Below are 18581 nucleotides of genomic sequence, written 5' to 3' on the forward strand. Positions count from 1 at the left end.
TTTAGTAAAAGCCATTCAAACAGGGAAGCTGATATCTCATTGTGTTTTTAATTTGCATTTGCATGATGATTAGTGATGCTGAGCATTTTTTCATATGTTTTTTGTCCATTTGTCTATCTTCTTTTGAAAAACTTCTGCTCATGTCTTCTCCTCGTTTTTTAATGGAGCTGTTTAGGGTTTTTCATGCAGATTTGTTTGAGTTCTTTGTAGATTCTAAATTTCAGCCATTTGTCAGATGTATGGTTTATGAAGATTTTCACCCATTCTGGAGGTTGTCTATTTCTCTATTGATAAAATAAAGCTTTACTGATACAGTTCTTTGTCTACATATTGTTTGTGATGACCTCATTATAATGACGAAGTTGAGTCCTTGCAACCACTAATATACTTCCCCCAATGCTTGCATCATTTCTTCTCCTTGTCCTCCATTATTCCCCTTTTAGGGCTATTATCTAGCTATAGTCTTAACTTCAGCAATTGTCTGGGTCCCCATCTATATAGGCAATCCATAATGCAGCTACCCCTAGTGATTTATTCTAGTTTTGTTCGGAGTTTGGGGAATTTTTGTTATTATTTTCATGTCATCAGATTTATTAAATTAAAACCATTGCTTTGGGCAGCAAGTCAAATAATAGTGAAATGACTAAATAAAGCATTAAGAATCTCTTGCTTCCCTCCAATCTACCCCTTGAAGTAATGGAGGAGAACCACTATAAGTTTAGCATGCAATGGACTATAACAAACTGGGGGTGGTCAACATAAGGAACCCGGCCTACTATACTGATCCATACAAAGGAAATTTACGTCAACTTAAGGAGGTGGCAACTATAGCGGTTCTACTGTAAATGTGAATATTTTAATCCCTCTACACTTTTCTCTTGGAGTATCTTTTTTTAAAAAAAATCTTATTATTTAAAAAAAATTCTATTATTACAATAAGATTGAGTGAAGAAGATACTTAATATTTAATATGCAGAGCACACTAATTCACTCAATAAATATTTTTAAATACTTATATGTTTCAAGTACTGTGCCAAGTGCTGAAGAATCAACTTAAAATTCTCTAGGGAAGATACCTAAATATCAAATAATATCAGCCATTTCTTCTGATAGAATGGTTAGAGTCCCACCATGCTCAACAAAGTGATGACAATTTGATTGCACACACCAGCTAGCAAACCATGGATCAGCAACATTAGACATAGGAAGACTAATAGATAGTTGAAAAGGAAATCCATTTTCCAGATCTGTAACAAAGTAAAATCAACTCAAAATCCAAGGTTTGAAAAATCAGAAGATATCTTCTTACAGTCTTTCATAGGTATTAGTCATATTTAACAAAAAGTCTGGTTCACTTCTTTCTGAGAGCTTAGTAGAACTGCACCTTCTATATTTTTGAAGATAGGTAGCACTGAATCACTTTCTTAAAGGCTAGGAAATTGGAAAGAGAAATACCAAATGCATGAATTGAGGCATAAAGCAAAGAGGACCTTAACTAAGGCACAAACAGGTATGATATAGTAGAGGATGTAGCTGCTAGAGATTTCAAGATGACAGAATTTGATGCTAATAGCTTGAGACACAGAGGGAAAGAAAATGCCCAGCTTTCTGTCCTGAGTAAATGGGTGGGGGTGGACAGTGCCAGTTACTGAGAGAAGGAATAGGAACATAATTGGCCAGGGAAGGACCCTAGTAAGTTCAATTTGAGACAAAATGTGTTTCAGGTGCCAAATGGAGATATATAGATGTCAGATACATGGAAGGTTGGACATGCAAGTCTAAAACTCTGAAAAAAAGTTTACAGTGAAAATATAGATCTGAGGTTACTCAGAGAATAGGTGCCAAATACAGCCATAAGTTTGAATTAGTTCTTTAAAGGAAAAACTATAAAGCAGCATTGACCAATATCAATTTCTGTGATACAAATTTTTGTATCTTCTCAGTCCAATACAGTGGCCTTTAGACACATGTGGCTCTTGAGCACTTGAAATGTGACCAGGACAACTGAGAAGTAGGCTTTTAATTTTAATTAATGTTGATTTATTGACATTTAAATGGCCACATGTAGATAGTGGCTACTACATTGGACACCATGTCCCTCAAGGGAAAAAAGCAATAAACCAAGATTGAAGTCTCAAGAAATAGTGACAAATACACTCAATTATCTGTGTACCCATATGTGTATGCATACGTACATTCTGTGTGTGTGTGTGTGTGTGTGTGTGTGTGTTAAAACAGAATAGTTTCAACTTGTTTCCAGGCAAGATGGAGTAGCTGAGACCGTATTTATCCTCTATGATGATACCATGTGTCTACTTGACTCCACCACAGGATGCCCATATAGTTGGTTAAGCATTACTTCTGGGTCTGACCATGAGGGTATTTTAGTAGATTCTACAGTGAGAGCAGGCACTACCTAAGGTATAGAGGGTCAGAATGAATGAAAACTCAGAAGAAAGTTGAATTAATGCTGCCTGGCTATGTGAGCTGGGACATCAATCTCCTATGACCCTCAGTATCCTGGTTCTCAGGCCTTCAGACCTGAACATGAATCTATACCATCAGCTCTCCAGTTGTCACACCTTCCCACTGTATCATCAGGTTTCTTGGTCTCCATCTTATAGATAGTAGATCATGGAAGATCTCAGCCTCTATAATTATGCAAGTCAATACCTTATAATATTCATAATATAGAGATTTATGATAAGATATTGGCTTATGTGATTATGGAAACTAAGAAATCCCATGATCTGCCACATGAACATATAAATATATAGCCAATAAGGTAAGGACTTTATTTATGTGTGTTTGTGTGTTCTGGTTTTCTAGAGAACCCTATTAATACACCCTCACACTTTAAACAATTTTTAAAAAGACAAAATGCATAAACACTTTTAAAGACTTGTATTTGGGGCAGTGAAGGACAGAGATCCCTGAGAAACAAACAAACTGAGTGCATTCAGTGATGCCCCCAACTTACTGCCTGTAGAAAGTCTCCAGGCTGTGATACAGAAAGGACATATATCCACCACCTGGCCGATGCTTTTAATTAACAAGACAGTGTTGGGAAGTGCCTAAAATTCACAGAAGAGAGTACAGTGGGGACAGAGCAGCACAGGAGAGACAGAAAGGATCAGAGAAAAGAACAGAGGCATGAAAGATATTAAAAAGACCTGAACAGAATTTCTGGAGGTAAAAATTAAAATGTCTAAGAATAACAAAAGACACTGAATGAGATTAACATCAGATTAGACATTGCAGAAGAGAAGATTAGTGAACCTGAAGGTATAGCAACAGAGTATTCAAAAAGGAAATACAGAAAAAGTAAAACAGAAAAATATAAACAAAGCATCAGTGAGCTATAGAACAACTTCAGGTGGCCTAATTTAATGTAATTGGAATCCCAGAAGGAGAGAGGGAATAGAAAAAAATATTTGAGAAACTAAAGAAGAAAAATTTTCTGTATTTGATGAGAACTATAATATAAATCCACAGATTCAATAAGTTTGATAAATCTGAATATGAAGAGAATGCAATTGTGTCTGTCTTGGTTTTAAAAGGAGCTCTAAGACAGTGATGCCAGCCACATCTGCCAGCCTATCTGTCCCCAAAAGATTGTGTCCCCCCCAAAAGATATCAAATATCGTAAAGTTCTGACGCTCAGTACATAAAATATAAACTTACTTAGAAATAGAGTCTTTAGACGTAATTGTTGTCAGGGTGGCCTGTGATCTAGAACGACTCATGTCCTTGTAAAAAGAGAAACAGACAAAAACACACAGGGAAAAGTCCGTGTGAAGACAGACATGGAGACTGGATGATGCATTTACAAACCAAGAAAGGTCAAGAATTTCCATTAACACCAGAAACTGAGAGAAATCGTGGAATGGAATTTCCCCCAGAGCATCCAGAGAGAGCTGGGATCTGCCAATACCTTAATTTTGGACTCCTGGCATCCACAGGAGTGAGAGAATACATCCAGTGTGTGGTCATTTGTGATGGAAGCCCTACAAAACTAACATGGCCATCTATGCAGAACTGTGAAGAATCAGCCAAAACTGTTTTTGCCACACTTACTACAGAATTCTCCCCACCCACCACCTTGGGAATATGAAAGTGTTGAAACTGAAAAGTACAGGAGGTATTTAATGTGCTCTGAGCCTCAATGCCACCTCCCCTCACTCAATGTCCGATGAATGAATAGATGACATTTAATCTCTCACCCACCATCCCCAGTCCGAAACCCACAAAGCTGGACTATTGGAGGATTGGGTCAACAAGACAAGGAGTTAAAATGTCTAAGAAGGGATCCTCTTATTAAAAACTCCTAAAAACCTTTCCCTCAGATACCAGGGAAGGGCTGAAGGGATGAAGCCCTAGGGGCAGTGTCAGCCACCCAAGGCAAACTCAACTGTCCAGCAGTGCTGTGGTAGCCAGATGCAGCCTTCAGAGAATCCCAGAAGAAGAGAGGACCCAGTTGGCCTCTGGCCACCTCCCGCACGCATGCCATAACCCACACCAGGCTGGTGAAGTGTTTTAGAGCAAAAAGATCCTTTTGTTCTGAAAAGGGTTGATTTGCACACTCTGCACTGCAGTGACAAAGCCCCTGAGAACAAAGCAAGACTGAGAAGTGGGCACAGAGATGGAGCACAGAGGTGAGGGACAGAGGTCTGCAGGTCCCCAACAGCACCTGCTCAGTGCCTTGAGCATAAGCCACCTGCTTCATACACAGATGTTCAGTGGAGCCTCACATCTCCCAGCCCGTCCGAGTGTGTGTGTGGGATGTGATGTATGTGTATGAGGGTAGCATGGTGTATGCATTGTGTGATGTGTATGTGTGTGTGGTGTGGGAAAGAGGGCTTTGTGACTGAATGCCTGGCTTCAGAATCTGCTAGTTTCAGATGAAGCAAAACAAGCCTGGGCATGGAGCTACAGCATCAGCAGTGACTTGGAACGGATCCACAGTCTGGTCTATTTTTAGCAGTGATGCGCCATGACTTTGCAGTCTTCCTTAATATAATTGACAGCAGCAGGATCCCATCGGGAATAGCAACTACAGCGGAGGACTCTCTGCTCCCCGAATCACACCATCGCTCAGCCCTATTGAACAAATCATGAAGCATTTCTAGATCCTTAAAACATTGCAAACATTGTATATTATTTTCCAGAATTTGAGGGGCAAAAGAAAAAGTAATTCAATATATCAACACTTACAACTATATGGGGATTCTTAACCAGTCCCTCTAGGCACTGTAAAACCTGGAAATCAAGTAAACAAATGCCAAGCTAGTACAAAATCATGATTAGTGTTTGCCAGAGTTAATAGGAAAAAAAATAGTGCTGTAGTTGGCATGAATTTATTACCCTCTAGGCTCATTTTAAAGCTACAAGGCAGGTAGCCATTAAATAAAATAAATTAAATAATATTAATGTCCTTTCATGAAGGGATACTATATCACAGATATTATAAAAATTCAGGCTAAGATTACTTATAGATAATAGTTGCCCTGGCAACTCTAGCTATTTCCTCCTGAGAATGTAAGAAAAGATTACAGACAAGTTCAAGAACTCCTAGATATCAAATCTGACCAAAAGAGCAAGTTTGCAATTCATTTAAACAATGAAAAGAAATTCAGTGAACAAATAGAAAAAGCCTGTGAGAATCATGGATTAATCATGAAAACTGAAAAAGACCTAGAGCTCAGGCCTATCATGTTACAGATAAAGAAAGAAATTGCCTGAAAGGTTAAAGGACTTGCTCAAGAACACATCCCAGTGGCATCTCTTCTGATCTCAGTCTTCTGACTTCTTGCCTTGTAGTCTTTATACGTCCTGAACTATCTCGGCACTCTGTCTGACTCTATGCAAGGTACCGTGGATAGTACAAAAGTGAGAGAACCTTGGTGACAACCAAGAGTTTGTAGACCTGTCTTGCTGGTATAGCTGTTCTTAGAGAAAGTACCCTGAATTGTGACCCCCTCTATTTGCCAGGGAGAACTGAAGTCAGATCACCAGAATCTGCAAACTTTACCAACAGCCTCACCAGTGGAGGGCTGGTGACCACCTCCAAGTTGTAAAAGTCCTTGCTGGACCTTCCCACTGAGCTCTGACTAGTGATCTGGGCTATTCTGGGAGCCACAGCCTGAAAAGGGAGCTGACTTTGGGCAAAGGAAGGCTAAGTCTATATATGAGAGGTAAGAAGACTGACTTGATTTCATTTTCATTTCGAAGATTTACTGAATTAGGTACTAGGACTACTGAGTTCAATAGTCCACAGTCCCTGCCTTTAAACCTTTAGAGATTTTTTTTTCTTTCTTTTCAAGACAGAGTCTTACTCTGTTACCCTGGGTAGAATGCCTGTGGCATCACAGTGCATAGCAACCTCAAACTCTTGGGTTTAAGCAATCCTCTTGCCTCAGCCTTCCAAGTAGCTGGGACTACAGGCACCCACCACAGCACTAATTATTTTTAATAGAGAACAAGTGTCTTGCTCTTACTCAGGCTGGTCCTAAACTCCTGAGCTCAAGCAACCCATCTACCTCAGGCTCCCCAAGTGCTAGGATTACAGGCATGAGCCACCATGCCTGTAATTAAGATCTTAATTCAATAATAGTTAAATGTAGTGGGTACTATACCAGAGGTAGGTAATGAACTCTAATTTGAGAAGATCTTCTGATGCTGAGCACAGAAGTTGCTCTTCAAAAAAGAGGCACGTACAGATCAAAGGACATAACACATTGAAAAATCAACATACAGAATGAGAAAAAAATTGCAAATTGCACCAAATATGGGGTAAATAGCCAGAAGATACAAAGAATTCCCACAACTCAACAAAATAAAAACAAATACAACCTGATGTAAAAATGGGCACAGAATTTAAATAGATACTTCTCCCAACATGGCCATGCAGATGGCCAGTAAGCCTGGGAAAAGATGCTCAACTTCCCTAATCACCAGAGAATTACAAATCAAAGCACAATGAGATATCACCTCCCACCCTTTAGGATGGCTACCATTAAAAATAAAAAGATAACAAAGGGTATACTCTTAGGCATTATTTCTATGGTTGGTTACTAAAAAAGTTTCTCTGGATGTGCCGAGTGCCAGAAATCACGAGAAGGAGGCAAAGCATTCTGTCCTAAGCGTGAAGCTGGCTCTTGGTGAAGCTGCATTGCAACCCCAAGTTGCCATTGATAATCATCCTTCTCAGGAAAGTAAGAGGGAAAGGATTCAATCTGAGTGGTTCTCATTTACAAAAAAAAGGTAATAAGCATTGACAAGGATGCCGAGAAATTGGAACATTTGTGCACTATTGGTGGGACTAGGAAAACCATTACAGAAACCACAATGCCGGCTCCTCAAAAATTAAAAATAGATTGTGATTCCAGATGATTCAGCAATTCCACTTCTGGGTTTATACCCCCTAAAATTGAAAGAAGAATTTCAAAGAGATATTTGCACACCCATGTTCATAGCAACACTATTCACAATACCCAAGAGATAGAAGCAGTTGAAATATCCATCTGCAGAAGAACGGATAAACAAAATGACAAATGCAGACAGTAGAATATTACTCAGCTGTAGAAAGGAAGTCAGGTGCTACAGCATGATTGAAACTCAAGGACATTATGCTCAATGGAATAAGCCACAAGGAAACAAATATGGTGTGATTCTACTTATACGAGGTGTCTAAAGTAGTCTATTTCATAGAAAAATACTGCCGGGGAATGGGCAAGGGGAAAATGGGAAGTTGTTGTTTAATAGGTATGTAATTTCAGTTTTTCAAGATGTCATTTTTCTAAAGTTCTGGAGACCTGTTGCACAACAATGTGAATATACTTGTTACTGAACTCTACATTTACAAATACTTAAGACAGTAAATTTTATGCTTTATGGGTTTTGGGGGGAGGAGCAATTTTTTTTTGAGACAGTCTCACTCTGTTGCCCCAGGCTAGTGTGCTATGGTGTCGACCTAACTTACAGCAACCTCAGACTCCTGGGTTCCAAGTGATCCTCCTGCCTCAGCCTCCCTAGTAACTGTATCTGCTAGCGACTTCTTTCTATTTTTAGTAGAGGTGGTCTTGCTTTTGCTCAGATGCATCTCAAAATCATGAGTTGAAGGGGTCCTCGACTTCTCAGAGTGCTAGGATTATAAGTCCCAGCTGTGTGCTGACATGCCACGCCTGGCTGATGATTTTTTTTATAAAGAGGTACATGTAATCGCTCAGGAATAACAAGCTCTTATTTCTTCCTACCTCCTTCTACCAAACAAATAAATTTGACCCATAAATTCAGAAGATTTACTTCAAGAAGCAAGTCCCTAATGTGATCTGATATCTCTGGGACATGAGCATTGGGAAAGATCTTAAAAGGCTGGAAAATCTTCAAGGCTCCACGTGGATTGGCCAAGAAGGTCAGTGAGTGTCTTTTAAGGGTGGGAAAGAATACTGTTAGAGAACAGGGCCTGTAAGATCATCAGAGGCAGGCCAGGAAGAAAGTGTGTGTCCATGCCCAGAGCACCAAATCTACAGACTGTCCACAGGGACGGACTGAAAGGAACATCAGATCATGGCTACGATGGGACTGCGGAGTCTGTAATGTACCTACGACTGCAAAGTTGTATCCACAGAACTTCAGTTAAGTAAACACTTGACACTTCTGGAGATCCACGTGGCATGTTAAACAGAAAAGTTACATCATAGGAATCCCCAAACTGATGGCAAATGGAGAGGAGAGGAGACCAGGAGTGTGGAAGTGAGAAGGAAGTAGGAGCCAAGTGCTGTGCAGAGCTCATCTCATTCAATACTCACAACCACCCAGCCACAAAGTTATTATCCCATCTTGCAGCTGAAAAAACCTTGGGCACAGAGTTATTAGGGCACATATATGCCCAGGGTCAACTGGTGCATGCATTGGGATTCAAACCCGGGTCTGCCTGAATCTAGTGATCACTTTTTCTACTGAAGGGCAAGAGAGAAAGAATAAGATTTCAGGAGTCATATAGGATTCTTCTTTTAGATAAAGTTCTTAATTCATTGTCCATCTCTCCCAGTCAAACCATTGATAGCCCTCAGGGCCACACTATGTCTACTCAACACTTCTTTCCCCAGCTATGAAACATTATCATGCTTACTGATAAGACTGTCCAGTCTCTCCCCTGCAGAGAGCACTTGAGTCCATACCAACATTAGTAATCGAACTCAGTGGCAGATCCCCACCGTCGACTGCCAGTAGCATGTGTGGTTTCTCACAAAAAGTAGGTCGTCTGAGCTGCCTTCGTCACAATATGCCAAGGGGAAGCCAAGATCCGCTCAGGTCAGACTCATTCTTTAACCCAGAGTCATAATGTCCACCTAACAGAGGCGTGGAAAGCTGGGGGAAATGGCTTGTGCTCCAAAATTCATACTAGTCATATTTGCTCCAGTTAGCTGGCCAAGCAGACCAAAATCATCAGACTCCAGGTCACTCAGGAAACTTAAAATATGCTAGAAAGGGAAGGAACTTTACTCAATGTTTTTACTTAAAGGACCCCGTCCCACCCCCAGATCTCTTTGCATCCATTTACATATTAGGTTTCCTGGTAGATTTCGTTTAAAATCTGTGCTAGAAAAAAAAAAAATCTTAGAAACAATCTGTGTATTCTAAATCTTTCATTTAACCAATGGGAAACTGGGGCTTCCATACCTGAAGGGGCTTGCTCAAGGTCACCCTAATACTGAAGGTGGGCAGGAGCATGCCATCGTAAAAAGAGTTCTAAAGACGCCAGTGGCTTTATACAGCCAAGATTTCTTTCTTTCTCACACTACATGCCCAATGCGTGTCTTCATAATCCCTTAGGGACCCAGACTGACAGCAGCTCCACCTTCACACACGCTCACAGGATTACTCCAGCAAGGAAAAGGAAATCTGGCATCAGGCACTAGAGGGGTGACACTTTTACACCCAGTGACACATGTCTTTCCACTCACATTTCATTGGTCAAAGGAAGTAACATGGCCACATCTGACTTCGGGGAGCTGGAAAAGTACAATTCTGATATTTAGCCAAAAGAAGAGAGCCCCAGAGAGCCACACACAGACAAAATGAATACACAATTTAAGCAAGGGAAAATCTGTACTAAAAATTGTAATACTTAAGTCCCATTTGACTTCTGCAATTATAAGAGATACAAGAAACAATATACAAGATAATGAATGTCATTGCTGTATATTGAGTGTTACAGTTTCAATAGTTTTCCCTTTCTTAAAACGTGTATGCATTTTTTGTCACCCTCTGTGCTTGTGAACAGCACTGATGACAACCAAAACCTGTAGTAAGTCAAGACAGAGGCTCTAGTCTCTCGACCCTTTGTTGATGTGTTTCTCTATTTCCTTGTCCTTCAAAGCCTAGATCGACGAGTCTTACCTCCTCACAAAACTGCCTGAGACTACCCCCGCCCACTTCGCTCTCTCCCTTTATTCCACTCTTCAACCTGGATATCTTGGTAGTTGTCCTCAGTGAAACTCAATACCTTTTATCTTTTTAGTCTAGGAAATACAATGAGAAAAACATAATTGTGCACTGAGGACGCACATACACACAAGTTTTCGGAGACCTCGCCATTGATAATACAGCCTATGGTCTCAAAAACAAGTATCAGAAAGAGAAGGGTTTCTCTCCTGAGGTGAGGAGAACACAAGACAGGGAGAATTTAAAGAGAAAGACATATATATTATAAAGAATAAAATAACGTCTTTCACAGCAACTTGGATGGAAGGTAAAACCACTATCCTAAGTGAAGTAGCTCAGAAATGGAAAAACAAATAACACCTTTCTCAATCAAGTCGTAGCTAAGCGATGGATGTACGTGGCAATACAGAGTGATCCGGTAGACCTTGGACACTCAGAAGCAGGGAGATTGGGAAGAGGGTGAAAGATCAAAAATTCCCTGTCAAGGGCAGCGCCTGTGGCTCAAGGAGTAGGGCACCAGCCCTATAAACCAGAGATAGTGGGTTCAAACCTGGCCCTGGCCAAAACCCACAAAAAAACACAAAAAATTCCCTGTCAAACAATGTATACTATTTGGGTGATGGGTACAGTAAAAGCCCTGACTTCACTGCTATACAATTCAGCTGTTATCAAAAAACCACTCATATCCCCTAAACAAATTAAATAAAGAAAGGAAGGAAAGAGGGAAGGAAGGAAAGATGGGAGGGAGGGAAGGGAAGGGAAGAGGGAAAAGAAAGGGGGGAAAAAACAACGAAGGCATGGTCCCAAGCTTAAAAGGACATTGTACAAACTAAGCCATGGAGAACATCTCGGCTCTGAAGCACTGTTCGCCAGGCATCTTTAGTCTCTTTGCCTCAGTTTACAATCAGCATTTATTTCCATTCCTTTTCTATGCTCCCTCCCGTAGCATAGGGTCTAGATGCCTGGAACTACACTACCCAGATACCCTTGCCTGCAAAAGGTAGGACGTGACTCCTTCTGTCAGCAAGATACAAGATACGATTCACATAAGATTTGAAAGGAGGAAATGGAGTGGGAAGGGGGGGAGGTTTGATAGAGGGAGGGTAAAAGGCAGGACCACACCTATGGAGCATATTGCAAGGGTACAAGTCAAATCTGTCACGTGTAGAACATGAATGTCTTAACACAATAATCAAGTAAATAAGGTGAAAGCTATGTTGATTGGTTTGATGTAAGCACGTCAGATTGTATAAAAAAAGCAACACATTGTACCCCACATATGCATAAATGTATTCATGATCTATGTGTATATGAATTAATTTTTTAAAAAAAAGATTTGAAAGGAGGAGAGGAGACAGAGCCATTTTCCTCTTCCTCTGGCAGTGGCACCGGACACACAGGCATTGCACAAATGAGTTTTTCCTCAGCCTCTTCATTCCCGGGCCATTCATTCATGTCAGGATGTGAAGAAACTGTGAAGTCAGCAGCAATTTCCTGCAGCTTCCTGACCCTTAGGCGATAGCACCCTGAATCTGGACCACAGGAAGTGTGGCAAATTGAAAACTGATGGCTGATCCCCTGACTTTCACTCCTCCAGGCTTCATAGTGGTTTGTAACCACCCACATCCCTGCTTTAAATTGCATAAAAATTCCTGTCTTCCTGACTGAACCCTGACTGATACTACTTACCCTTCTTACTCAGTTACTTCTGATTATAAAAATAACATATGAAGCATAAGGAGTAAACTTAAAGTAAGTAACGATAACACACCCCTCAGATATCCCACATCTATTGGTTTATTTTACTCTCTATTCTACACAACACGGTTCCAGATCAACTCCGTGGCCATTTCAGTATACACAGAGATGACTCCAACACCCTAGAGCTCTTCTCTTCCAATGACTTTGGGCACCTTACCTCAGCCACTCACTCCCATGGCCTTGCCCACAATGCCTTGTCCTTACCAGTAACTGCAGCCCCTTCATAAACTCATTTGCACCCATCCCACTGCATGACCACCATCCACATTTCCTGCTTACACCCTCTGGTACCCAGACTGCACCAGTACTAACTAAGACCCCAGCAAGACCTCCAATTCATTCTTCCTATAAATTTGCATTCTCCCTCACCAACCCTTATCATTCCTCTTTTCCTCTTTACCCAGATTATTCTATGCTCGATAATGGAATCTATTTTTCATACTTCCTCATATCTCTACTTCATCACATTTTTTGTGGCAAAACCGTAACACTAAGTAAATCCAACTTTGTACCTACACCCTGCCTGCCGCTGTGCAGCTGAATGGAATTGAAAAAAAAAATAAACCCACAATCATCCATAGTAACTGGACTGACTTTAAAATCCATAAGCGTGAATGTCAAATAGGCTCTTAATATAGCCCAACAAGCACATTTTATTTTTTTAATCTATTTCCTCTTTTATAAACCTGTATGATTACTTCATATCTATTCTTCTCCAACCTCCAAACCTCATTCTCAGCCAGTGACCTTGATTTCTCCTTCATTAAGAGACCCCCAGGATATTACCCGTCTATACTCGTATAGTGTGCCTTCCTGCGGGTTCCAAAGTTCAACTATCTATGATCCTATTTTTTTTCACTTTCAGAATATTATGGGGGTACAAATGTTTGGCTGCATGGATTCTTTTTGTACATTGTATATCAAAATTATAAGTGTGTCCCTCCCCCAGACAGTGTGACTTGTACCTGTCAGGTGTGAATTTACCCCTCTCTTCCTGGCCCCTCCCTCTTGCTTGCTTTCTGTTGCATTTGACTGCCGAACGTGCCCATGGGTATTGATGTGGTCATACCTTAAAAGCCAACGCTCCCGCTTGTCCACCAGATGCTGCCCTCTCAAGCCTCATTGCAGACATCATTCCAGCAGTTTTTAAACCTTCTCTCCTACATCAATTTTCCCACTCCAGTGGATCTTCCCCATCAGAAATGTGTTTCACATGTTCCCCTTAGTAAAGTGTCCCAAGAATGGAAAAGTAAGTATCCAATGTACTCAATACTAATACGAAGCCAGTAGATGATCCTCACCCACATAGGAGAAAAACTCCATTCAATTCAAGTTGGGGGGGTGGGGGAGGGAAGGAAGAGAGGAAGAGGGAGGGAGATCGGTGTACCCCACATAGGCACAATGTAAGGATAGATGGCAAGCCTTCTGGGTGCAGAGCACCCCAACAGGGATTCTTCCTAACAAATGCAAACATTGTAATCTAATCATACCCTCACATTCATCTGAAATTTAAAAAAAAAAGAAATGTGTTTGATTTCTTCCATCACAACTCTCTTTTTAAACCACTTTCCCACATACCTCAGGCCTGGGTCTTGCATCTCTATTGCAGTACAACTTCCCAAAAGAGACGTCTATGCTTGTTTTCATAAATTCTTCACATTTCCAGTCAGACCCATTTAAATAAGATGTCTTTCCACATGACACTCCCGACCTTGTCTGGTCAAGATTACAGATGACATCCATCATGCTAATTCCAGTGTCATCTCTGCCTTCACCTCTCGGATCTGTCATTAGTGCCTTGCGGAGTTGACCACTCATTCTCTTTGTGGTACTGTCTTCCCTTTGCTTCTAGAACACCACTCTCTCCTAGATGTCTTCTGGCCTCCTCAGTTCCACCTTCTCACTTTCCTCGTAGGTTCCTCTTACCTCAGTGCTCCCAGTGCCCCTGGAGCACATCTTTAGCTATCCGTGCATGTTGGAAATGGCATTCAATATGATGGCTTTAAATACCATCTACATGCCAACTTTTCTTAACTGTACACTCGAGCCTAAACATCTCTTCAGATTGCCAGAGTCATAACTTCCTACTCAACATGCCCATTTGGTCTCTGCTTAACATCTTAAACTCAAAAGTTTTAAAATTTAAATTCTGATGCCCCCCAACCACCCACCCAGAACTGTACTCCACTGCAGTCTTCACCATCTCAGTTGAGTGCCATCCAGCACACACCTGTGGTTCATACTCACCGCTCGGCCACACTCCTATTGTTTCTATGGCAAACACCCAAGACTCTCTACTTAAAGGCCTTCCCTGGCCTTAGAAGTAAATTCTGTTGCACACAGAATGGGAGAGAAACACTAAGGAGTTAACACCCCAGACAGTTCTCAGCCAGTGTCACTGGTGGTTGGTGGACAGATGTCTCCATTTCCTCTCCCTTCAGGTGGGCACCTCTACGTCAGGTGCTACGCTGTCCTCCCAGCTGCCCACAGTGGCACACTACTCAGTAAGTCACTCTGCACTGGACTCTTTCCCATTCTTGTCTCATTCCCCACTTCCCTACAGGTGTTTTCTGGGATTAGCATCTAAACAACTCAAATCTTTACCATCACATCTGCTTGTGGAAAGAACACAGCCAAACAAGGCATTTGGATCAAAGGTGCCAAAACCACATGTTGCACAACTCCACTGAGTTTCCACAGAGGTGTGCAGGAACCACAGAAAGGAGCAGAGACGAAAGAGGAGGAAGGAATTCAAACTCATCTCAAAAACCACCCAGTGTAGCTTTATTTCCATCTGTTTTGCATTTATTGTGCTTATTTGTAACGTTTCCAGAAAATAAAGTACAATATGATAAAATTCCCTTGGAAATCATAAAATTTGGGGAACTATAAAACCAGGTGAACTCCAGTGATCACCAAGACCCTTTTTAGTTCTAATATTTGATATGCCTGTCAACATTTTTGTGTTTAGACTCAAGGAAATTTTCTACATTTAGCTTTTGCTGTAAGGTTATTACAAGGTTTCTCACAGAGGTAACAGAAATTGTTCAAATTGGAAGGTTTCCCGGTAAATTAGAAATGTATCCATCTGGGCTCATTGTATCATCCACTCAGCTGGCTGGCCGTCCCAGCCAGGAGACAATCCCCTCCCTTCTAGAAAGTGGAGTGTCACTCACACCCACCCCACCCCCATCCCCTTCTCTTGCCTAACCCTGAGAGAAAATGATAGCCTGGCTGAGGGATTAATGGCTTAAGAGGTACTTCTGTTCCTCCCCTTTTTCCCAAGTAGAAACAGGCCAAGTATTTGACATTTTGCTTGGGAGTTGAATGGCTGGTGACATGCCATTGGGGAGATGGCATTGCCAGCAAGGTCTTATTGTGGAAGTGAGGGTTGTTTGTTTGTTTATAATAAACTAGACCATGTTTAACTTGGCTACAGGGTGTACCAGTATAAACAAAAATATGTTAATAATTGCACTCCCTACCCCTCGGGGTCTTATTGTTGCTATCTGTTGACTCACCAGCACAAACTCATTAAGCCCTTTCTCTGTGAGTGTATCAATTGCCATAAGAAGCCTCAGATTCCAAAATTACTCCTCACTGCCCACATTTTAATCTTCACCACGTTCTCTGCATTCCCTCTTCCTTCCCGTTTTCCACCCCTCCCAACTTCTGCCACCAGTCTGCTGTGCAGCCTGGAATTCAGCCAGTCATTGGGATTGGTCTCCTTGCACCTCCTTCTCTGCCTCTCTGAGGGTTCCTTACTCTCCTGTTCTGACTGAAACCTAGAGTACCTGGTGGCACCTGATTTTTCTCCTACAGCCGTCAAACCACTGGACTGAAGGATATAGGAGGTGGCCTCCCTTGCTCTTCATTTCCACTGTCATTGTCTCTCCTGCTTCCCTGGGAAGCTCCAGTTTTGAATCATCGGATGATATTCCATCCACCCCCATTCTTACTGTCAGCCAGCAATCCCCCCCAACCAACTCCACCTCATTTCTCATTGACTTTAGCTTTTGTTTCACTATTATTCTAACGCTACTCCGGTTTTAATTTCTTGACATTTCAACCCACACATAAATGATCCTTCAAATACCGTGACCAACATATTCCTCAGTTTTTAAGAATGTTCTCTACCATTTTTTCCTACATCATACCTCAGCCACTGACTGGTGTCATTGCTATACTTTTCATTCCTTTTTACTAAAGACTCAGACCCCCACTGACCTCCTCCACCTTCCCACCTGTGAAGACAGATGAACGTATTTCTATCTACAGGTAAACCCTCCAATTTCACACTGGATCTCATTCCCTCGGTCTTTTCAAGGTCTCTTCCAGAAATTTCCTCCCTGTCAATGTTCCCACCTCTACTGAACCTTTCAATCAGAACACAGATGTGGCGTTATTTTTCCTATCTTAAAAATAGAAAGAAAATCTCTATATTGACTCACTTTTTTACACCAGGTGATAACCCAATTTCTTTGCACCCTTTTGCAGTAAAACTACAAAGTGCTCTATAACATAGGCCATTAATTCCTCTCTTCAAACCAGCTCTATATCACTCCACCATAACTGCCCTTGAGAGGGTCACCAAAACCTCTATGTTGCTAAATCCATCAATCTTACACTTCATCTTACTTGCCTTACCCTCATTTGACACAGTCCATTTCTATCTTGCTTGATACTTTCTTCACGTGACTTCAGGCTACCATAATCTCAGAATTCTCCTCCTGCCGCACTGCTCCCAGCTTCTCATCAGCCTTTCCTGGCTGCTCCTTTTCTCCTGACCTGTTCATATTGGAGGGCCCCAGGGCTCATTTTTTGTTTAAAGTCTTTACCCCATTCTTACTCCTTTATTTGGGGATCGTCAAAGTTATACTATTTTTGGATACCATCTTTCTGCCAATGGCACTCAAATGAATCTCCCAAATTTAAGAATAACTGATCAATAACCTTAACCAATTTAACCTTAACCTTAACCTTAACCAATTTCACATTGGTGAAATACTTCTGCCGCATAACATCACATATTCACAGGTAAGCTAACTCATCATAGTTTAGTCCCAGAGTCAGGTCAGGAAATCCAAGGGAGCAGGGCATTTTTAGAACTGTGCCTACCACATATCTAATTGACATCTCAAATTTGGTGGATCCAAGAGCAATCCCCTGCCATTCTGCCACAAAACCTGCTTCACCTTCTACTTTTCCCATCTCAGTTGCTGAAGTCAAACACTCTGAACTCATCCTTGACTCTTCAGTTTCTCACACCAAATCTATCAGAAAGTCCTATTGGTTCCAGCCTCAAAATATCACCTTATACCACTTCACTGCTAATGTCTTTCAACCTGTTATCATCTCTTGCTTGGAATCGCTGACTCTGTTCTTCTTTCCTATGGTCTATGCACAACACAGAAGCTGCAGAGATCCTTTGGAAATCTAAGTCAAGTCATGGTTCTCCCCCAGTTTTGTTACATTAAAAGCCAGAATCCTTATAATCATCATAAGGTTCTCCATAATCTATACCTCTTCCTTTTACTGCTTTAACCTCATTACTTACTATTCTCGTTCTCAGCTGTTCTTTCCCAGTCATTTTGGTTTCCTGGCTCTACCTCCAACACTCTAGAGATGCTCCACCCTCAAGGTCTTCACACTGGCTTCTCCCCATGCCTAGAATTATTTTCTTGTAAGAAAATATAAACAACAAACTCAGTAACTCCAAGTCTTTTCTATAATGTCAGCTGCTTACCACTTTCTCCCAAAGCTAATTTCCTCCTCTTGATCCTAGACAAGTGCTTGGTAACCATCACCTCACTTATGGTAGCTGGCAACTTTTCACAGGAGCTGACATCTCCTACCATCCTGAAATCAGGCTCTGGCAGGGAGTAGAATAATGGTGAAAACCTAGAATGCTACTTTACTGTAGAAGGGTCAGGTATCTCCAAATTCTAGGGAATTTGTCACAATTTGATAATGTGGTACCCATATCTACCATATTATGTAGTTTACAGTTCATTTATTCACTCACAAAATATTTTTCCAAGTGTTTGGTCTATGCCAAGCACTATTTTAGGCATGTCTAACAGTTCCATAAGGTATCATTCCTTTTTCACAAAAGACTTGACTTGGGCTCAGAAAAATCTAATGATTTGCCCGAGCTCACACCAAGGCATTTGATGGCAAAGCAAGGCCTAGAACAAGGGCTCCTAGCTCAGTCACAGGTCCTGTTATCTAACCTTTCTGCCAACTATAATATGTGGTATTGGTCACCAAAACTATTCAAGATACGTTGCTTTATTTGAAAATAAGTTCACCCAGCCTCGGGACTCTTAACTACTGTTCCTTATACTGCATAGTTCCTATATTTTTTTTTT

General features: G+C 41.2%; 1 non-coding gene across 1 annotated transcript; it reads left to right on the forward strand.

The window, feature by feature from the left end:
* The first annotated feature begins 7035 nt into the window (after positions 1-7035).
* On the forward strand, positions 7036-7244 carry LOC111723462. Its single transcript, XR_002771989.1, has one exon. It is a non-coding gene; the product is annotated as a small nucleolar RNA U3 (small nucleolar RNA).
* The last annotated feature ends 11337 nt before the right edge of the window (positions 7245-18581 follow it).

This window comes from Otolemur garnettii, unplaced genomic scaffold (assembly GCF_000181295.1).
Source record: "Otolemur garnettii isolate 467f Iridium unplaced genomic scaffold, OtoGar3 scaffold00011, whole genome shotgun sequence".
NCBI classification, from domain to species: Eukaryota; Metazoa; Chordata; class Mammalia; order Primates; family Galagidae; genus Otolemur; species Otolemur garnettii.